The sequence below is a fragment of the Meriones unguiculatus genome, chromosome 6, assembly GCF_030254825.1.
Source record: "Meriones unguiculatus strain TT.TT164.6M chromosome 6, Bangor_MerUng_6.1, whole genome shotgun sequence".
Lineage (NCBI taxonomy): Eukaryota > Metazoa > Chordata > Mammalia > Rodentia > Muridae > Meriones > Meriones unguiculatus.
In genome coordinates, this window is record NC_083354.1 from 110,746,725 (window position 1) to 110,770,019 (window position 23,295).

A 23,295-nucleotide genomic window follows, 5' to 3' on the forward strand; every position below is an offset into this window, starting at 1 on the left:
TCTACCATGAAGACAATATCCCTACCACAAGATTGGGACACTCTGTCATTTATTGGTGGCTGTCATCTATACTTAACAGTAAAGTGGGATGGAGGGGGATATTTATCTTCCATCTTAACTACAGGTAGCTGGCACATGAACACACAGAACCTGTTAGAGAGCAGAAAAGTCATTCATGCATATGATATAGCCATTATTTCTCTTGTCTTATTAATTAATTTAAACTAACCAATGTCCATACTCTTTCATCAGTTGTAATCAGAGGGTAGATAGCTACTGTACAAGAATTCAGCAAAAATCATTAAGAACATTCCCTGAGAGTCAAGTGGTTACTTATTTATTATAATGAGAGTTGTACATGTTATTCTCATTCATAAATTATGTTCTACATACTTTTCACACTAGTGAAATACGTCATAAAATTCTGATGTACTCCACGTCCTCAAAGAGCTGGCTTTAAGCCTTTGACAGTATGCCCTTCAGAGGGAAATAGAGGTGAATCAGAGTGGAAATCATGAACTAACAGAATTTCTTAAAACTTGGAGGAAGTAGTAGTGGAAATGAGCTAACTGCAGCAATATAAACAAAGTGCGGAGCTGTTAAACTTACACTCCCTTCTTCTCCATTCTCTCCCTGCGCCATGGTAAGTGCACAAAGCTCTTAGGGTAGGAGTTTCGTTACTCAGAGCCAAATTGTCACAGCTGTCACCAAACAACCTAACAAAAACGACTAATGGCAACTCCCTTTCACAGTGGAGCTGTGTGTAAGTCAGGTTGGGGGAGGGGCGGCTTTATATCATGGCTTATATGCCATGTGATGAAACCGTACAGTGGTGGGCAAGTATCTGCTGGAAGGGCTGAGTTATCAGACTTGACAGGTAGTTGGCATGCACCTGGAGATGCTCATACTAAGGGTAGGGCTCAGAGTTTTGGCTTGCCTGTCAGATGTGACACTACAAAGACCTCAGTATTTGGAGAATGACAGGAGACTGCAATGACATGTACTCTAACTTTCCTTTCAAAAAGAAATCCTTTTTACGCTACATGCAGTTTAAGTCTCAATTACTAGCTTTCTTACCCTGCCTACTCTTAATATTGGGCATCTTTAAGTGGTCAAAGTCAGCCAGATGTAAACCTGGGCCGACAGAATATTGTGTGCAGACAGAGCAGCTTATGCCCCAAATCCAGTTGATTGCATAAATTGAAATTCTCCATTTAATGCGCCCATTAAGAATAAGGTCTTTATTTAAAATCTGGAGATTCTATCTTTAACAGACCACATGCAGCTCTGTTAACGTCTTGGGATCATTATTATCTTGGGATAATAATGCCTGATTCATAAAGTCCTTTTGAAAGGTAGGCTTATAAAGCCTCCCTCATGCTTGGCAGATTGGATTATTTCATTGGCAGTAATTTCATACTGTACCAATACATCTGTACTTGGAGGTGTCTTCCAGTAAACCAGTATTCTCTTTCAAAGGCCTCCATATTGATAAGGAAACAAGCCATTCTTATGTCTTCTGTGTGCTGTCATTTTAAGCCCATGTTTATGTCATGTTGTTTAAATACAAAAATAAGTAAATAGAAATTATCCAAGTGTTCAGTCAGAGACAGAAATTAGATTGGATTGTTTGTGTTACTGCCTTGACCACTTGCCAATAGCTGTTTCTGCTACCTGGCTGTCTTGCTATCTACCTTGCTTTGGTGACAGTTACGAGAATTGTAGTTTAAGAAGGTCTAGAGTGTTGGCAGTTTTCACTCAATGCAGAAAAGAATCTGGCCCCTTGATTACCTTTAAAGATCAGAAATTATTGTGTTTCCTGCCACCAGAAAAACCACTAAATTTTCTTCCGTCAGTAGTAATTTAACCAGTGTCAACAGTGCATCACTGACATTGCAGTTGTTGGTGGAAATGAGGCATTTCCCCCTGCATTGCATACACTTCACTTTCAGACTTGAATAGGGACCAATGGCTCACATTATTCATGAAGTCTTTAAAATCAGTGAGCTAGGGGTACAATTCTTGTCCTTCTTTCTTCATAGGAAACTCCCTCCCCATTGTTTTCTTTTATCTCTTAAGTACTTAGAAGATTGGCTTGGTTTGATAGCTTTTGGGTAAAGAGGATTTAAATCATTCAGTGTTCCCTGATGCCTTAGGATATGATATGAGCTCTCAATCAAGATGTCAGCTGTCTCCCAGTAGAAAGTAGACTCCCTTGTTCCCTTGTTTCAATGATTACCTTGTGCTAGTGTGAAAGGAAGTTAATTCTGATACCCCATTTTATATATGTATATATAAATGTATAACATATGTAAGATATATAATATACAGTATCCAATTGCAAACATTCATTTTCTAAATATGTACTGAGTAGATACTTGGAAGGCATGCTACTCACTGAGGGAAGTCCAATGATGTGGAGGTTTGCAGTTCTTTTTCTTGGAGCATTCATTCATTTAGGGGAAAGAGCTCATTAATAGTTAGCTGTGGGACCATCAGCGGCAGTAGAAATGATAAAAGAAGAGCAGCACCCTTTCAAGACAAGGCTGAGCTGGGCCTTGTGTCAGGCGAGGGTTTTAGTAAGTAGGAAAGTGTAAGCTTGGTGTAGGAAGAGACATCGCAAACAGGACATAGAGGAACCCGAGTGGGGCACAGGAGCACACAGTGTCATCCAGTAAAGCGTATTTCAAGCAGTTGGCTATTGAAAGTAACATTTGAGGCTGGCTGGGGCGGTCAGCACTGCACGTCTGGCTTCTGGTTGCCTCCCATGCTCTATTGGATCTATGTAGAGTCTAGTAAGAATAGGCAATAGTTAGAGTTTATTGAAAGCTTGGAGGTGTAGGCTACATAGTTAAAAAACTGGCAAAGCATAACATGCGTTATTTACCTCCAACAAGAAAGAATGAATGCTGTTTTAATAAAACAGCCTTTCAAGCCATGAAAGCTGGGGCAATAGAATTGTGTGTTCAAGACTAGCTTGGGCTATGTAATAAGACCCTAGGTTAAAAATAGTAACAATAACAGAAACAACTAGTTTTAGTATTTTATTGTAACTTGTGAAGGGAACTTAGAATTAGGAGGATATTGTAGGAGTTGGAAATGGCAGATCCGAGAACAGCAGTAAGGTAGATCACAAGGACAGACCGACAGTGACCTGGACAGCAGTGAGAATGACAGCAGAAATGTTCAGAGCATTCTTGTGCAGAGTCAGATTCTGACACTTAAAAGTACGGAAGCATCCACTAATGACTCAATGTGCTAACTGTAGGCACACACAGAAGAATATTGGGCTAAACCTTACTCAGCACCAGCCCTCCCCTCAGTCCTGACCCACCACAGCTTTATGGTAAGTGCACACATATTTCCTGACTGTTCAGTCCCACTGCGGTGCCCACAAAGGAGCTGAGTCAGTATGGCATCCATGCCTGCTTCTTTCATTGTCTGAGCTCAGAGATAGTGACATCATCATTGCACCTCAGGGGAGGGGTCCTATACCCAAGAGAAGAATTCTGAACCCAAGGGAAGAATTATGCCTCAGGGAAGGGCCCATTCCACCACAAGAACCAGCTAAGGACATTTCCTAACTTCCCTGCTCACTCAGTGATCCAAACTCCTCATTCTGCTGTGGCCCCGCTATACTGACTGCCAGTGTAGCTATAAGCAAGAGTCGAGATAAGAGCCATTACCCATCGTATCTATAGACAGCACTGCAACATCCGCCGGGCCCGTGTATGATCTTCCTGCCTGAGGTGCTTGCCTCTCCTTCCCTTACTTAAAATATGGAGTGTTGTATCACTCTCTATTCTAAAACACTGTGACAGAACCGAGGATGAGGGGCAGTGGAAGACTTTAGCAAGACCCCAGAGCTCAGCTCTGAGCAGTGTGGCCAACCCCCACATTCTTGCATTTCGCTGGAGTGCTTGCCCTGAGAATTCTCTAGAGCAGCACTGTTTCAAATAGGGGCTCATGCCTTTGTATCTTGTTTTTCACACTCTTTCCTCCCTACCTGAAATGCCCGTTTCCTCCTTCTGTCCTACTATTCATTTTCCACCTCTTCATAAAGCATTTATTAATCACCTGAGCAAAATAAGCTTACCTACTGTGTGACACTTGACGCCATTTATGTGTGGTCTAGCTTTATTCTGATTGTGTGTCCTCTCTGTCTTTCCAGCTGGTGGACATTTCTTGGTGGCACCTGTCATAGTTCTAAGTGTAAATTTTGTTGTGGTTTATGTGAAATGAGCATTTGTCATTATTCTGATGCCTAGCCTTGTGTGATGGTTTCATACTGGCTGTAAATTTTAGGGTTTGAGTACTTTCATTCTTGTACAAGGATTACCAATTTCAGCCTTGCATGGCAAATATTCGTATTTTAGGTTTCCTCTTAGAAGCAAATTAGTGTTTTTAAAAAGCAACATGAGACAAACTGTTAACAAGCTCTTGACAAGTTTAGCCATGGAACCCTTGTTACTAACCAGCTTATCAACTAGAGTATATTTTGAAATCCTAAGAAATGTATTATAATTATTTTATTATGACCTTTAAATTAATTAAAATTAATTATAACCTTTAAATTAAATTAAGTAAATGAAATTAATTTACTTAAATTAGACATTTTGTATCAGTCTGTAATACATGATAGCAAGTTCATATTCGATATTAGTGCTCTGTAGATATTAACACTCATGGCTATGATTTTTTCAGGAATGTTTATATTTTAATGACCTTAGTTTACATGAAAGTTGGGCATGGTCAGGCAAGGAGGTTGTAAGTTTGAGGCAAACTTGGACTACATAGCGAGGCCCTACCTGATAGATAGATGGATGGATGGATGGATGGATGGATGGATATTTACTTTTTTTTGCTTGTTTGTAAATTTGAGATAGAGTTATCACTATGTAGACCTGACTGGCCTAGAGCTTACTGTATAGACCAGGTTGGCCTCAAACTCACCATGGTTTACTTGCCTTTGCTTTGGGAGTGCCAGGATTAAAAGTGTATGTAGTAATTTAAGTGTAGGAGAAAAGGTATTGGGGGCTCAGATGGGAGCTTTGCTCTTTTCCTTATCCTTTATCGGTATGTTTACTTTGAATGCATTTTTCTTCTTAAGTGTATTGGCTTTTGCTCCCTTATAAACAGGTGAGAACTGTGTTGCCATCCACCTTGCTGTTCTGTTAAAACAAGAGCGGGGGATGTGACTGTCTCTGTGAGCGTTAAGCTTAAACTTAACTTTTAGGCCAAGATGACTTAGCCAGCAATAATTACACCTATTTTAACTGTTCCTCCCAAGAAGATAATTTGTGGGGAGACAAATGGAGGTGGGGGAGCACTTTGCACACACTTCCTCTCTTAAGAACCTGTGAGTATTGGAGTTAGTGTTGTTGCCAGTGGCAGTTGGTCTCTATCAGTCTCCAGGTTCTTTCCCTCTGGCAGGATTGCAGTAGGACCTACTGAGTGGCCTATCACCTTCTACTCCCGTCCCTCCCTAGCCTCTGTTACAGAATTCTGTCTATGTTCTACTCATTGAAGTTGGACGCTTTGGATGCCTGTCGTAAGTGCAACCATATCTTTTTTTCTTTGTGGTACTATGGATCACCCTTATGGACACTGCCACTGAACCACATACCCAGTCCTTTGTTTTTAAGACTGTGTCTGACTGTGAACTCACTATGTCGCCCAAGCAGGCCTCAAATTTGTTGGTATCCTGTCACCATATCTTGCTGCTGGGATCATAGGCTTGGTTTATCTACTCACTTGTGAATGGACATTGTAGTTGCTTCCGTAGAGATTGTGATGCTGCCCTGGACATGGGTATCTTAAAGATTCTCATTAAGATACTGTCTCCACAACTTGGGGTGTGTGTGTGTGTGTGTGTGTGTGTGTGTGTGTGTGTGTGTGTGTATGAGATAGATATATATGGTAATTCTGTTTGTAATATTTTAAGGAAGGGCATAGTGCTTTCCATAACATCTGCACTGTTTTTCCATTTCACCAGTAATGTATATAATTCCACTTTCTGCCTATCTACACTCTTGCCACCCCTATTGTTTGGGGTGAGGATATGTGTGACTCTAACTATCCTGTGGGTCAGAGGATCATATCCCGTTATGAAATTGCATTTTTCAGGGGTTGATAATGTTGAACTTACTTCCCAAGAGAGCATTCCCGTGGAAGACCGTGTGGCACTGCAGCGCAGAATGCCTGTGTGCTCAGATAACGGATTATCATGCCTGATGGCTGCTCAGTGGTTCAGGGCACCAGACTCGGCCAGGCTACAGAGAAGATGTTCTCAAGTGCAGGAAGGAAGCGTATCTGAGGTCAGCTGGACAATGAGAGAAAGCCACAACAGTGTGGAGACCTTTCTTCTGGACAGTGTGCTTCCTTCTTAATGCTTTTCACAACCCGAGGCTTCCTCCCCTAGACTGCAGACGGGTTCTGTGTGGCTGCAGAGACCACAGCAGTATCTCTCTGCTCATCTTCTACCATCTTAGGGGGGAAGGATGACCACATCATCTCTCTCGGTGCTTTCCTCCTTCCTAGGACTTGTTTACTCTGAAGTGTTTTCACTCATTTCTGCTTAGAAGATTTTACTTTTTACTGATGACTGGGAATTTCTGTTAAGTGTTGGAACCTCTTTTTGATGCCTCCAAAAAAAAAAAGTTTTTGAGGTAATAACTCTAGGGAAACAATAATAGTGTTTTGGTTTTTTCAGGGCCAGCTCTGTTCTTAGAAATTAGGCTCACATAGCCTGTTCTTTCCATCAGGGCAAAGTTCAATGGAAACATACCTTTTGTAGTTTTACCCTTTGAGATCATAATTGCTGGGATTTTTTTTTTTTTTTTAAACTCCAGGTTTTACTCCGGAGTTGCTATTATCAGTACTTCATATTTTGAGTCACATTTGGTTACAGGTTTCTAAGACCATGGAGCTGTTGAGTATATTACAAGAACTGCACTTCTTTTAATACTTATTGATTAGCAGCTCTAGATACCAGTTAACTTCACCTGAGAATTGATTTTAATTTGACCTTTTTATTATGATAACTATATGTAATATAGCAGTGATCATTTTTAAGTATGTAGGTCAGTGATGGTAAGGAAATTCGGATTGCTGTACAGCCATTAGCAGTACTTACCTTCTGTGACTTTGCTACTCTGAGCACCTCATGTAAGTGGAAGAATCATGATTCCTTGACTTTGTATGGCCCGTTTATTTCATTAGTGTGAAGTCCTTGAATTTGGACATGCTGTAGCAATTGTACCATCCGTCCTGCCTCCTGAGTAGGTCATCAAGTCAGAATTATCCATGCACAGTGTCAGCTAGAAAAGACTTTTTAAATGTCTCTTTTTGCTGAGTGTCTGGAGGGACAGGCTGCCACTCTCATGGGCTTGCAGTCTGGTAGAAGCAAAACCTGATCACAGAAAAGTAAATGTCACGTGCATGCATGCACACAGACACTTACTGTGTAACCCAGGTTGGCCTGGAACTCAAAGCGATTCACCTGCCTGTATCTCCTGAGCACTGGGATTAAAGGCTACTTTACAGACTGTTCCACTTCACACTTTATACCATGGCCAGCAAGGGTATTAGAGCAGGTAGTCTTTGCCCTCTCAGCTAGAAATGAAAACGGAAGGCAGAATTAAGTTCGCAACATACGTACATACATATACATAGTGTATACACATATATATAACGGCATATGCACGCAACTGAATTAAAGTAGAGACATTGTCTTGAATACATTGTAGACACGTTTAAAATACTGCTAGGGGCACAGAAAAATGGTGAGAATGTTGCCGTGTAAACATAGCGCTCTGAATTCAATTCCTAGTGCCCAACCCATGGAAGAGGCCAGGTGTGCTTCTGCCTGTAGCCCTAGCACTGTTAGGCTGCTCCAGACAAGAGGATTTCTGGAGTTTGCTGACCACCAGTTGAGCTCCGTTTTCAGTGAAAGACACTCCCTCAAAGGCATATGGTATAATGTGCACCTCCTGTGGCTGGCACACTCGCTTGTGCGCACACACACACACACACACACACACACCACTTATAAGCAAAAGGAAAAGCCTCATGGAATGAGATAGAAAAGAAGCTTTTTTTTTTTTTTGCCGGGTAGGGTCTTTGTGAATGCAGTTAACCTTACAGCTAATAAAAAGAAAGTAGAGAGTTCTTGTAGCCTGACCTAAGACCAAGAGCAACCCAGGTGGCTGGGAGGTCTTCTGATGGTGTCCTTCTCTCTATGCTCTTCCGTGTTCTTCCCTTCCTGCCAGACTCCCTGAAAACCCCCGGCCCTTACAGTGCCTCGGAAGTCCGCACGTCCTTCCTGACCACCGCAGCAGTGGCTCCCCTCCTGCCCTGCAGCCTTCCCTCTGGTAGCCATGACTCTCCTCGTCTGCCCACAGCCTTTTCTCCACTCTCTCAGGACCAGGGCCTTTGTCCTCACATCTCGCTCATTCCTGCAGCACTAAATTGCCAACCTTGACCTTTCCCACACGCTGAGAGCCTGTTTGCAGGTCCCACACCCATGTCGTTTAGCTGTCCATCTAGACTCCAGGTATCCAGGGATGCGCCATAGACACCATAAACTGTCACTCCCCAGGGTCACTTTTTCTTTCTCCCAGGGCCAGTCTTAGTGCCTGCCACTGCTGCACACTCAACAGCTGCTTTGCTTTTTTTAGGCTCGACACCTGCATTCTGGTTACAGCCGCTCCAACTCCACCCGTTACTGCTGCCCCCAGCTCACTGACTGTGATAAGAGCCCCCTTGCCCAGTTCTCGCCCTCAGTGTCTAAGACATCTCTACCATCAACTTTCCCTGCTTCTGCTTCTATAACCCATCCCCTTCCCAACCAACAGTAGCACCCTAAAAATAGACTGGATTTGGAATGCCTGTTTGGGGGACTTTGTGAGGCTATCTGTGGAAAACAGTAAAATGTCTTTCTAATGGTGTTCAAGGCCTTCACCGTCTGTCCTAGCATATTTGGGAGCAGTCTTCTGCCCTTTCCCTCTGACGACCCTGTTTCTAAAGCAATCTTCAAACCTTAATGAGCACTGAGCTGGTAGCTGCCCAGCTATAGTGCCACTGAATCATAAAGCACACATTTCATGTTGGCTTGTAATAGAGTCTAAGCTGAAAAGAAAACACCGAACTCCCTCCTACCACAAGCTCAGGAGGGACCTCCACTTATTAATTTTTATGTCTTTTCTTCTCGGCCTTTCTCACACATAGGAGATATGCAGGGCTTAGAGAAGATGTTCAAGGAGCAAGAAACTCAATAATTTCTTCATTCTAAAGAAGCTATGAATAGCCTGGGGCTAGCAGCATTTACACATCATCATCTCCTTGTCAGTTTGAAATAAAATTCTGTGTCAATTGTCAAGGAATGACCAAGAGCCTTGCCTTAACTAGCCTCCTTAAACAATTGACATTTCTCATGTATTCTCACTCATATACAGATGGCTTATATGCCATGTACAGCCATAGGCTTCCGGGAGCATGAGGAGAGGCAGAGCAGTAGCCCTCCAGCCGAGCTTGTCTGCCCCAGACAGCCCCATGGGAGCACGTGTTTCATCTTCAGTTCATCCTCTGCCCCGGTTTGCAAGCTCTCCCTAGTGCAGCCTGAGCTTGTCCAGCAGGGTTGGCACCTGTGTTTGGTAAGTGACGGAGCCAATATTTGAATTGAATAAGAGAGATAGAATCACAACAAAGCAGTAAGTGGGAAGCAAACAAGCAGGCAGGCAGGTGGGATAAGGAAGGAAGAAGGAAATAGGACACGGCAGTCTGCCACATGGGTAATGCTTAAATACACTCAGCCTAAGAATCAGAATTCTTTGTAGGCAAGGCTACTTAACTAATTATTTAAAGAGTTATTTTATCTTCTGTGTGAGTGTCTGGCCTACATGTATGTCTGTTCACTGTGTGTGTGCATGGTATCCAAGGAGATGAGGAGAGGGCATTGGATCCCCTGGAACTAGAGTTAGGGGTGGTTGTAAGGCACTACGTGGGTGCTGGAAATCAAACTCAGATCCCCCACAAGAGTATAAAGTGCTCCTCTCTCCAGCCCCCAATGATACATTTTTATTCAGCAGTATTAAAAGACTGTTGTGGCCATGTTGATGCAGTTGCTTGTTCCCTTTCTCTTCCTCTAAAGTAGAATTCAGACCAGTAGAATTCTTGGTATTTGCAAAGATTGTACACTCTCTACTGTATTCCAGCACCTGCCTCTGAGAATCATAGTCATGTTTGAAACTTTTCCTTTTTTTTTTAGGAGAGAAAATAGTGTTCCACCGAGTAATTCCAAAACCAGCTAAAGGCAAGATTGATAGGAGTTAGTTCAGTGGGAATAGAGGTAGTTTTACTTATGATACTGAGAACAGAGTTTGATGATTTTACACTCAGTGTTTCCAGTCTTATCTCCATGTATGCTAGGGCCATGGGGCTCCAGACGCTGAGGAGGGAACACACCAATAGCACCTCCAGGGTATGATAGAGCATCTGTAGCCTGGGATCCTGCATGTTCTTCCCATCTGCGCATTTTTTTTCTTTCTTTCTTTCCTTTTTTTTTTTTTTTTTTTTTTTTTTTTTGAGTCTTGGGAAGGTAGGAGAGTGATGTGATAAGAGAACTCCTGGAAATAAGGCACAGCATTTAGCATGGAAAGCAGGAAAGGGATTTACACAGCTATCAGGGCTCTCCAGATAACGCAGCACTTCATGTGACCACTTATATTTAGGGCCATTTAAATATCAGGAATTTGGACACACAAAGATAAGATACAGGACATAAAATATAATGAGTTTTACAAGCAAGAGACTTGCATGACTTTAAAATGGGAGAATTTGTTGCCTCTGTGATAGTGATGGAGCTAAAGTGACAGGACCCTGCTCACACAGATCCCATCAGTGCTGGGTCACAGGCTGTTCTAGAAACAGTCCTCATGTCAGTCAGGAAACACCTCATATGCATTTCAGATACCTATCTACAGAGACCTCAGAAGACAGATGCAAATTAACAAAGCTCTATTGATACAGGACTGTTTCTTTTCTCATCTGTGTAAATGCCAACCTTTATACTTGTCCTAAGGAGAGCCCTTCCCTCTGTTATTCCAGTTTTGTACCTATGATTTGTAGGTTCCATAACTATCTGTCTCTAATTTGCCCTCATCAAAAGGCCAGGGTCAGCTGCCACCATGGAGGTGAGAGACCATACTGGCAGAGTGCTTACTCTGTCCTCGGCACTGCTGCGCCTCCCTGTCACATCCTTTCATCTGTATGATACTCTGTAGAGTAAGCTCACTTACTCTCCCAGTTTTTCAGAAGGCCTCAGGGGTCAGGGCTAGTCTTGTCCAAAGCTACACAGCTAAGAGCTAGGGCTCAGATCTAGATCTCCATCCAGTTCTCACGCCTGTGTGTCCAGGGTAGGGTAGTGAGCCTGGCATCCAGCTCTGCTCTTGCGGTTTTGTCTGCCATTTGGAGGAAGTTGTTCTGGGTGAATTGGGTAAGTATGGACTCGGCTATTATTTAGGCTGCTCCAGTTACTGAGAAGAATATTTCTTACAGATCTCTGTTTTAAAGGATAGTGTGCATGTTCAAGGCAGGTCAGGTTTTTAGTGCCTGTGCGCACACACACACACACACACACACACACACACACACACACACACAAGTGGTTTGGGGAGAAAAAAAAATCCCAAGAAGAATGCTGTGTGTGGGAGGGAAAAGAAAAAGAAAAACCTTCTGGGTATTATCCAAAAGTGTTGCATTCCACACTTGCTTTAGGATGTTTGTTTTGTTCCCTGTTAGTGGTAAAGAAGGCGTTTGTCTGTCAGGGTAGAGCTCTATTGTCTCATCATTTTATCTTTCCATCTTACTTGAGCAGATTCACGGCAGGTCTGGCTTTGATAAGAAGCCATGTGCTCCCATTTCAGGAAGTATATTGGGGACAGAGCAGATCTTGCTGGCAATCAATGTGACCACCTCAGTAGTCATTGCCTTAGGAGCCAAAAGTAAAAACTGCTTGTGAGGGAAAAGATTGGGCCATTCTCTAGCAAACTCTAAAGTGCAGTGCTGTGTAAAGTGCTGCTTAGCAAATGGCATTATAGATTTCAGGTATTTATGCTTAAATTTTCAGTATCTGTAACAGCATGCCTGTGTTTCTTCTTTTTGTCATTTTGTTCAAAAGAGAGCCACTATTTAACATGTCACACAGCCAGAAGAACACTGAGTACCCGGGAGAGAGAGGAGGCTCAGTCCGTCTTATCTGCAGGAATTAGTGGTCCGCTGGACCTGTCTACTGCATAAGTAACACCTTCTGTCCAGGGTAGAGAAAGGAAAGTGAAATAAGAAATGCCCGTATTGTCCTGGCACCCTCACGGACAGTGGTGGACGTTCACAATTCCTACGCCATTTCTGGGTGTGTTTTCTCTTCTTCTCTGGGCCTGAAGAGTCTCTCAGTATAGTCATGATTCCTTGCTTATGTCTGTCTTTACCGATAGATGTGTGCACATCACTGCATTTTGTAAGATTCTAAATGTTATAGTTAGCTTATCAATCTGGTGGGGGTTCAGCCTTTATATTAACGTGATAACTCTAAACCACTCCAAAATTAAGCTCGCCTTCTTAAAATTTGATAGACCCTGATCTAATGTCAGATCAGGTCAGGAAAGGAAAACAGCTTAAATTATCAGATTAAAAGAAACAAAGTATTTTTTTAATGGTTCCTAGATTGAATGAAACTAATCTCATTTCTGATTGGATTTGTGAGTCTGTTTTTCCCTTTGTCTTATTTTCTTAAGTAGCAGTCTTCAACCTAAAAACTATTCTTTCCTAAGATTTACTTGTAAGTTAGTAGTTTGGGACAGAAGTTATTTTTCCATCAAAACAATATAGTGGGATTTTGTTATTGTTTTACTTTTGGGGATTGAGTGAGTGCCTGTCTGTGTGTGTAAGTGTGTGTGGGTAAATGAGTGGGTGATTAGATTCTTGAACCAGTTCCCTAAAGTCCGTTAACACCAATAAGGCTTCTGCCTTGAGCATCTTTTGTTCTATGAGGAGTAAATGTATGGAGATATTCTACAGACATAAGCAAACCATACACTAGAGATATTGCTGAGTTTACTATCAGCTCTTCCCGTCGTATCCAAGTCCAGGTGTGATCCTGTGCCCTCCACTTTTATCAGTGTTGGAAGGAACCCTTATACCCTCAGGTATGGATCCACTTCCTGGTGTTTATTATACACTGATGTGCATGAAACTGGCTAATCCATCACACACTGCTATAATTCTGAGAAAGATGTGTTCTGGCTTTCCGGAGAGGCCTTAAAAACAGCTTCTTCCTTCCTTTCTCTGCTGTTTCTCTTTCCATCTTGGTTTCGCCTTTCCATCACGGGTTGAGAGTCTGAGGATATTAGTTCTCTTCAGAAGGGCAAGTGGTGGGGGTAAGGTCTAGACATGGGTGTGATCAGTGTACAGACCAGGGGCACCATGTGTCCTGATGGGGCAACAGACCTCAACAACTGAAACAGTGCCATTTCCCCAGTATATGCTAGCTTCCTCCCTTTCTGCTGGTCTTCTTCTAATCATTCTTTTCACTTCTGGGAAATTTTTTTTTTCTTTTTTTGGTTTGCCACAAGTTTGGATTGGCCCCTGTCCTCAACAAAATGCTCAACTCTTTGTGATTGTTCCAGGATTGTTGCTTGTAGTGAAAAGGAAAGTTTAACACATAAAATCAGATGGAAAGCCAGCATTTATGGAAGTCTTAAGACCTCGCTTGGGTCCTTCTCCAGATGTTCTCTGAAATGTCAGTGATCTTTGTCTCCATGCTCCTCTTCATCTTTAGAAACTCAGTTTGCTCCATATCATCTCACCAGAGATGTTTGTAGGCACCGCCTGCTTTCTGTGAATACGCACCTGACTGTCTGTCTCCATGTCTCTGCCTCCCCACTCTATCTGTCTCCTGTCCATTTTCTTAGTGTACCCTGCCCCCAGAGGGGTAGGGTTGAGACAAGCTTTTGTTATATAACCATGGCTGGCCAGGAACTCACTATGTAGCCCCAGCCTGTCCTTGAACCCACAGTCCTCCTTCTTGAGCTTCGCAAGTTGCTAGGATTCCAGCCTGCACCACATGCCTAGCTGTTTTTCCTCAGGTTCTGCTGAGGGAGCATGCCAGTGAGTCTTGGATTACACTGAAGAATTTTAAGAAAGGGCCATCTGTTTTCAAAGGCACTGCAGGCTGGTTTCTTGGGAGGTTCTTTGCCAAAAGATATTACCTATGGGGGACTGAGACGTGGAAGAAGCCTCTACAATCTGAGAGGTGTGGAGGAAGCTACAGTCTTTCCGGCTGATGTTTGATCTTCCAATACTGAAGTGTGTACACACTATCTGACTGAGATGGACATTAGAGGTCGGGATCCCTGCCTTAGTGTTTTCCAAAGCCTGGCAGTTTTATTTCTGATCCAGTATACTAGACAATCATCTGTTACTGTTTTATTGTCAGCCTGTAGGACATGACAGAGCTATTTCCATATATTTTAAGTATACCAGTCATGAACAGTTTAGATTTTTTTTTTCTTGCAATGATATTTTGGGTAGAGAGAAAGGGATTGTATATGAATTCAGGGTACAGAGCATTAGTCCCAGGACCATGTGCCTGTCATGACCACCTTGGCTAGTTTCCTTTCTAGTGAGTATTTACCCAAATCACCTGTTATTCCCCAGGAGTCCTTTAGATTCCCCACCCCCACTTCCTTTTTCCATCAAATAGTCGAGCTGAGTGCTCCTCTTCTCCCAGTTGTCCTCAGCTTTTCTTCCTAGAAGGAGATAATGCCACATAGCTCGTCTTCATTGTCCTCTGGGTCAGCCCTTTGGATATTGTCCACGGAACCTAAAACATCTCTTTTGAAGATCAAGATTCCAAGTGTGTTTCCAGCTTTCATATTAAGATACACACACACACATACAGAGAAGCTGGGTATGTGTGTGTTCCTGTTTTACTCTGGATTTAGTAGCTCAAGCTTTTCTGGGAGAGATCTTCATTGCTTATAGAGACTTTGATCATTAAGTGAGACTGCATTGTTCTTTAAGTCCATAACTCAACTGAGTTTAACTTTGGGAATTTAACAAATTAGTCTTATCCCTATAGAGTTTGTTTTTAATCTGAATTTTTGAGACAATTGCCTAATTTCCTTTTCAGTTGGATTTATCTAGAAAGGGTAACAGAAGAGATCATTATTAGCCTTCACATTTTCTATTCCAAAACTTTGAACTGCTACGCTTGAGAGAACTGATTGGATCCTGTTAGCATCCTGAGGTGTGTGCATTGTTCTAGCACACTGATGGAAGGTTATTTTGAGCTAAGTAATCAGCCTTGCCATGTTCCCTCTCAGATGAAAGCATTCTTGGAAGAGATCTTAGAGAATTAGCGTCTCTTCATTGGGCTTCCTGATCAGTGCAGTTTCCTAAACTCAGCTGTTCAGACAATTGGCTCTCCCAGCTAAACACATAAAGCATCCATGCGTTAGTTAAAAATAGCTCACTCTACTGCAGTGCTCACCTTAACTGTGGCAGTACGCTCAGACTCGCAGCAGGACAAAGCCTTGTTCGTTTTGGGTTTTGCTCTCCTACTGCTCAATATCATGAGTCCTCCAAAAATAGAAAATAGTACTTTTTTGGAATGAAAATTACACAATCAGATTCCTCAGCTGATTTGTGTGCTTGGGTCTAAAGTTGATCACATGTGAAGAATTCTGTTTTGTTTTGTTGTTTTGTTTTGTTTTGTTTTCAAAGAGTAGATGCTCTTCTGGTGTGTTTACATGGTCAGCAATTGTGAGGGTTGCAGGGAGTCAAAGATGGAAAACCAACGTCTGGTTCTGAGACTTGACAGTCCTTTGGGAACTCTGATACTATCCAGATTCAGCTAGATAGCTTCCATATGACATAGCAAACACCCTCAGCCATGTTAAGGGCATGCACAGGGAAACCAATTTGGATTTTTTAGATTTCCTGGAGGAAATGGCACCAGCTGAATAAAAAGTGCTATGTCAGCATCCAGGGAAGACATGGCTCCTGACCCCACCGTGCTGGAGCTTTAACCCAGCCCACTCAGTTGGACCTCTCCAGCTGTAGGAGACCTTGACTGGTCTTGTCCAGAGGGAAGTGACAGAGGGCTTTCCCCATCTAAGATAAATGTTATTATTCAAAAGCAACATTACTGTAATATTTTAAAAAGAAATCTGTGAGTTGGTGATACAGCTTAGCAGGGAAGAGGCCCTGCTGGACAAGCTGCATCCAGGACTCAATGTGGTAGGGGAGAACCCAGCCCACATGTTATGCTGTGAAATCCACAGGTCTCACACAGTGTCATTCTTTTAAATGAAAATTACTTTCAGTAAAGTATTCCTGTATTGTCTTAGTATTCGCTGTTCAAGATTATTATTGATTATTGATAACTAAAGAAAAGACAAGCTATTATTTTGCTGACTTTGGCTTTACATTTATTGATAGAAGAACTGTAGAAATGCTTCAATAATAGCAGTGTCTCAAAATGATTCTGACAATATGTTTTCCTGATTCAGTCTTGGTCTCATTACAAAGGTGTGCCATGCTTTTTCCCTCTAAAGAAACCTGTCTATGTCCTCTGTGACTTAAAATTATAAGCTGTCCATTCCATTTTTAAGCCTGAATAGTTTCAGATTTTGCTATAAAATTGTCTTTACATTTTCAGCGTCTCTTTTTATTTGTAATTTGTGAACAGCTCCCATAGATAGAGACTTGTTTTTCTAAGGCTGTTTGTAATCATACATGCAGAGTCACACTGCTTGGCACCTGTCTTCCATAGGAGCTCACACAGTCTGCATGCATTATTTCCTGAAGCCTAATAATACCCCAGGAAAGCAGGGCATTTTGCAAGCGATTAGGGGTTGCTTTGCTGAGTCATCACAGCCTTACAGCATTATGATAAGCTCAGAAAAGATTGAGGTCATGTACTAACTTGCTCTTGGGGAAACCCAGTATGCAACTAAATATTTTCCCTGGCAATTCAAAGCTGACACCTGCCACTATTCTCTTTTCTCACAAGTGCGCTTGATCATTGATGCAATTTTTTTAAAAAAGATAACAAACAGCACATTTTGAAGAAGCATATCTGACAGTGTGTGGTCTCGATAGTCACGTGATTTCAGGGAACATGGGGCCAGAGTCTCCTGTAGTCTGGGGTAGAAATCTGCAGAGCAGGGCTGCCTCTTTCTTTCGGAGGGACTCTGACTGGGTCTTCCCACCCTATCACATCTTCAGCTGTATTGTCTAGCTCACTTGCAAGCCATCACCTGGTAGGCCACATTTCCAAACAGGTGTCTGTCTTACTTGCAAACTGTCCATCTTTGCTGAGACTACACTGGTTTCAAAATGTCATTATTAAAATTCAAAGAAGAACACATTTTATCAGGTTTAACTTTTAGTTCATTATTAAAGTAGTTAACAATGTTGGGAAAACATCCCTTATGGTCAACTTATATAAAAAATAATAATAGCTTTTAGTTCATTTAAGCACGTGAATTTGCTAGTGACAGCTTCATTTGCTGGGGTATATTTTCCTGTTCATGGCTACTAAACTGTGATGTGTTCCGGCCTCTCACCTTCTGAGGGATTGTCTTTCTGTCGTAACCATCAGATAACCAGGATACTGGTGACCTGTACACCTGTGTCAGTGTAAACTTTCCTGGAGACATTACTGGAGCCTAAACTGTCATAGGACAGTTGTTCTGATTTCCTGCAAGTGGATTTGGCTGCTTAAAAGTCCATGTATTTTGGAGCATAGAACCTTTATAAAACCCTAGGGAATTATCAACGTGCAGTATGTTCCCTTCAAACTTTCAAAGTTTGCTGGAGAATGGCATGCACATGAAAAGGAAAATACCTGGGTAGAGAGAAGTAGCTATGACCCCAAATTTAGCAAACTTTGTAAAGGGACCTTAGTTAGTTTCATTTTGACCTCAGCATGCAAATTGGCCACTTCTTTGCCTGTAGTTTCCCTGGACTCTGAAATATGCAGGTGCCAGCAAGGTTCTCCCTGCTTCTGCCACCTGTTTGAAACATGGCAGGCTCCGAGGCAAGCTGGCCACTCGCTTGTTTTGCAATTGCCTGCTGCTTGAAGTACTTGGGAACATCTGCTTCATGGTTTGGTCACTGCCTCTCCTGCTTCAGTTACAGTTAGAGAGACTGTGCTGTGAACAATTGGAAGGGTCACTGTAAACATTGATTTCAGTGCACCCTGTTGTCTCCCTGTGGTGCCTACTGAGTAACGACTCGGTAGACCTTCTTCCTAGGATGTCCAAGGAACACAGGTACACTGTCTGTAGTTACGGAAACACCCACTGTCAGCAAATGCAGAAGACCCCCGTGGAGAGGATTGCCATGCCACTTTGTTTTTAAGTCTGCACTGGTCACCTGGCCACTACCCAATGTAGTGATGTTCTCTGCAACCATACTTTGAGTGTACTTATCAGAAAATCAACAGATGCAAAGTAGATTTTCTTTGTTATGTTAAAACAAACAAACAAAAAAAAAAAAGACAGGGCCTACAAGATGGCTCATCAGGTAAAGGTGCTTGCCACCAAGCCTGATTCAGTCCCCTGATTTGCCAAACCTGAATTTGATCCCCAAAACCCACATGGTGGAAGGAGAACCAACACCCACAAAGTGCCTTCTGACCTCCACACTGCACATGCGCGCAACCCGAGTGAAATAATCACCATTTCTAACTTTCAAAAGACAGAAAAGTAGAATACCTTTTCACAGTTCACCTCCCAGGATGAGACACTTTTTATCCCTTCTTTCTTTCAGAAGAATAAATGTGAGATTTTTCTTTTTCCAAGCTGTGTTTCTCTATAGTGAGGATTGAGATTCTTTTTCACATCGTTTGTGTATACTTGCCTGCCTGCCTATCAAGTGTTAGATGGCCTCCTTCTTGTAAATGGTTCCTAACAGAGTTGTTTTATAGTCTTTACCAGCTGGCAATGCTTGCACATGTCTTAATCCCAGCACTCAGGAGGCAGACCAGGGGATCACTGTGAGTCAGAGGTCTGCCTGGTCTAAGTGATGAATCCAGGCCAGCAATGGATTCATAGTGAGACTCTGTCTAAAAAACAAAAAACAAAAACAGTGTGCGTGTGTGCACACACATTTCTTTGTGAACCAAAGCGAAAGCAAACATACAGAGGACCAGAGGAGGCGCTGAGCTATAAGCTCCGCCCACAGTAACTTTTGTCACATCTTCTTAGTCACTACATGTTTGTCTAGACTCATATTCTTTTGTCTTGGTTATCATTTTGTTGAAGAGAACCAGATAAAACCAGGTTCTTATCTGCTAGACTGTGAAAGACTTGGTACTCTCAGATTGTAAGATTTTCTAGAGAACTAGTGTGCTGATTTGAATCTGTAATTCCTGCACCCCAGAGACTAAGGCAACTAGATTGCCACAGGATTCTCCAGCAGCCAGGGCTACAGAATGAGTTCAGAGTTAGCCTGAGCTACTGTGTATAAGCTTTTTCTGGAACAAAACCCCTCCTTCACTGTGTGACCTGTGACCCTGGGAGTGGATTCTATTAGACCTGGTCCTCTTCGTCCGTTTCTGAGGATCTCCAAACACGAGGCACTGTCCCCGCCTTGCCTTCCTGCCACTGCCTTTGTTTCAGTGATTAGTATTATAGCTTAGCTAAACTCTGGAGTGGCCAAACCATGCTCCTTCCTTGTCAGTGCTGCATTCTCTGTTCTTATGGTGTGATTTGGCATAATTTGATGTTTGAGGTCTCTAAATTAGATGATTCTCTGCTTAATTATTAGCTTTTTGTAATAGGGGCTTTCAAGTGGGAACACCTGCTTTTAAACCACTGGGTCGTGAGGTGCTCCCATGGATGTGCAAAGGTTGGAGATAGACAGTAGTAAACAGAAGGGAGTTTCAGCCCCTACAACATTGCTAGACCCAGGGAGGGAAACAGAAAATACACACAGCTGGTCATTGCAGTATAGAATGGAATCCGGTGTGATGCTGTGGAGAAAAACTAGAATAGAGATACCCAGACAGAGAAGACACTGAGAGAAAAGCAAGCTGGTCTGAGTCAAGTTCAACCAAAACTCAGGAGCAGTGAGACCCTGAGAGAGTATGGCTCAGGAGCCAGGCTGGGTCTCCGGTCTCCCGTGGTGCTCCGGGACGATTTGGGTGCTTCCTTGAAGAGGTGACACTGAGCTATGTAAGGAGACCCTCACAGGCTGAGATCAACTGTTTTAGATAGTTCTTGGGCATGGCTTTATCTTTACTGGCCAAAGCTTCCAGCTTTAGAAAGGACAGGAAACGAGTAGCACTGTCTTTTACCATAGATGCCCTTCCTCTTCTACCTTCTGTTTTGGGGGCTATATTCGTGGCTTCATGTGTTCTAAGTAATCTACCATCGAGCCCATCCCCCAGGGTTATTTTTTTACTTTCTTTCTTTCTTTCTTTCTTTCTTTCTTTCTTTCTTTCTTTCTTTCTTTCTTTTTCTTCTTCTTCCTCTTCCTCTTCCTCTTCCTTCTCTTCTTCTTTTCTTCTTTTTTTTTCTTTTTAACCTTTTGGTCTTTTTGTAGCCTTAGCTGTCCTCAAACTCAGTGATTCACCTGCCTCTGCCTCCTGGGTGCTAGAATTAAGGATGTGGTCCACCGCACCTAGCTGGATTTATTTTCTTAAGAGCTGTGAGTGACTAAGAAAGGCTCTGGTCTGGTAAAAAGCCTATGATACCCAAATGACTTTTTAATATATTGTGGCTCCCTAGATGAAGTTTATTAAAATTGGTTTGTTGGGATCTTGCCCTCTGAAGGTGTAGGGTGACCTCTGGAGCGCTTTCTTCCTCAGGAATGCTTTTTCCTGAGCCCCACAGCCTTAGGAGTAAGTGTGGATGGCTCTGCCTTTCACTTTCTTCTTATTATGATGACTCAAAATCAGTCTTCACATACACCTCTGGCCAGCTGTGTCACAACACAGGACAGCTCTGTAAAATACATTTGCCCAGGATTTGTGGATCCTGACTAAACTGAGTTCAATTTCAGCATCTGCCTTGAACTGCTCAGTATTACCATGTTCCTGAGCACAAGTGCTAGTAGAGCAGAGTGTGGAAAGGGTTTTCCATAGTGATGAGCAGGACAACAATTTGAACAAAATGTTTGCATGACTTAGCCCTGTCTTTCAAGATTTTAGAAATAACTTCTTAGGCAATTTCTGTTTTTCGGTCTAATGCCCTTCCAACTGAGCTGTCGTGACCATATTAGTTTCCATAGTTTAACCTATTTTTGAGAAGCTTTTTGTGTTTCTGTAGTATAATTTTATGAACCTCGCTGTTGAGCTAGCATTTATAATGGGGGGTGGGGAGGCTGTGTGTATTTGCACAATGTGTGTACAGTGCCCTCAGAGGCCAGAAGAGGGCATCTGAGTTACACCTGTTGGTGAGACCATGTGGGTTCTGGGAGTGGAACCTGGGTCCTCCAAAAAAACAGCCAGCAGCATGATGTTTGTAAGAAGGGTATGTTTGCAGTTTGGTCCTTTGAGAGTTTGTGTTTTCTCTGTCTCTCTTTCTAGTTTCATTGTGCCCTTCCACCTGCTAAATAAATGATGAGTCTTCTACTTCCTGTTCAGAGAGCTACTTAAGCCTCCACTAATTACAGTTTTATTTCTTTTGAGTGCACATGTCGGTGTGTGCAAGCATGTACCAGGCACACATGTGGAAGGGAGAGGACAACTTGTGGGAGTCTATTCTTCCACCACGTGAGTCCCTGGGCTCGGGCTCAAGCCAGCAGGCTTGGTGCTGGTGGAGTTGAGCCACCTCCGTGGTCCATACTTTAAACAAGTAGTTTTCATGGGTGGTTAACCTTTGCCTCTCAAACTCTTGCTCTGGAAGATGAAGGGACAGTTTCACTCAGGCGATCAGTGGAAACGTGATTGATAGAAGCAGAGCTAGAGGTGCACACATCATAAATTCAGTACTGGATAATTCCATGACAAGCTTGGTGTGTGTCTGTTGCCTCTGGGTTTATTCCCTTGAAGAACTTCTTGGGCCAAGTCTATGGGTCTATGGGCCTCCGGTACCGATGTGGTTTATTGCTCACCTGATGGGTTTTTGTTTCCCTTTTCCTTTTTCCCCTCTGTGATGTGTTTTTAAGCTCCTTCAGGACCTAAGCAATGCAAACACAGGAATGTAAATTATATAAAAGAGAACGCTTTGAGCAAATTATTAAACACTCACATGACTTCAAGAGAAAGATGACCCAATGTCCATGTTACCTGTCAGTGAGTCCCAACAGGTGAGGTGTGGGTGCTAAATAATATTATCTGTGAATGGCTGGCTCTTTGACACCCCCCCCCCCCTTCTGAGGGAGGAGCAGCCTTGCTAGGCCACAGAGGAGGACATTGCAGCCAGGCCTGAAGATACTTGATAAGCTAGGGTCAGATGAAAGGGGAGGAGGTCCTTCCCTATCAGTGGACTTGGAAAGGGGCAGGGAGAAGATGAGGGAGGGAGGGTGGGCTTGGGAGCAAATGAGGGAGAGGGCTACAGCTGAGATACAAAGTTAATAAACTGTAACTAATATTTAAAAAATAATAATTTAATTAAAAAATATTGTCTGTAGATATAGAAGAGTGGATAAAGCTCTTAGGGATGCAGGCAGGTTCCAGCAGCTTTACCCTGAGACCTCCCTTGATAAGTGTAGTAGTATACTGTCTTAAAACGAGTTGTGCTTCATAGTTTTATGACTACTCAACACAAGATTTAGTCATCAGAGAGGCGAGATCCACAGTTGAGAAAATGCTTCTAAATTGAGAAAATGCCTCCATAATATTTGGCTGTGAGCAAGACTATAGATTTTTCTTTTTTGTTTTAAGTGATTAATGGAGGATGGTCTAGCCCACTGTGGGTGATGCCATACCTAGGCTGGTGGTCCTGGGATCTACAAGAAAGCAGGCTGAGTAAGCCATGAGGAGCAAGCCAGTAAGCAGCACCCCTCCATGGCCTCTGCTTCAGCTCCTGCCTTCAGGTTCCTGCCCCATTTGTGTTCCTGTCCTGGCTTCCTTCAATAATAGACTACAGTGTAGGAGTATGAACCAAATAAATGCTTTCTTCCCTAATTTGCTATTTGGTCAGTGTGTTTCATTGATGCAATAGAAACCCTAATTAAGACTGAAGTGAAACCAAGGCTTCTTTCTCTGAAGATGGGTGGAAATGGCCTTGAAATCGGTTGAGTTTGCTAGGTTAGTACAGAAACTCAATGTTGAAAGTGAGGGAG

At 42.7% G+C, this 23,295-nt stretch overlaps 1 protein-coding gene across 4 annotated transcripts in view; it reads left to right on the forward strand.

The window, feature by feature from the left end:
* The window catches only part of Ncoa2 (nuclear receptor coactivator 2), a 251,461-nt gene that overhangs the window by 163,454 nt on the left and 64,712 nt on the right, over positions 1 to 23,295 (forward strand). The gene's annotated exons all lie outside the window — the stretch shown is intronic.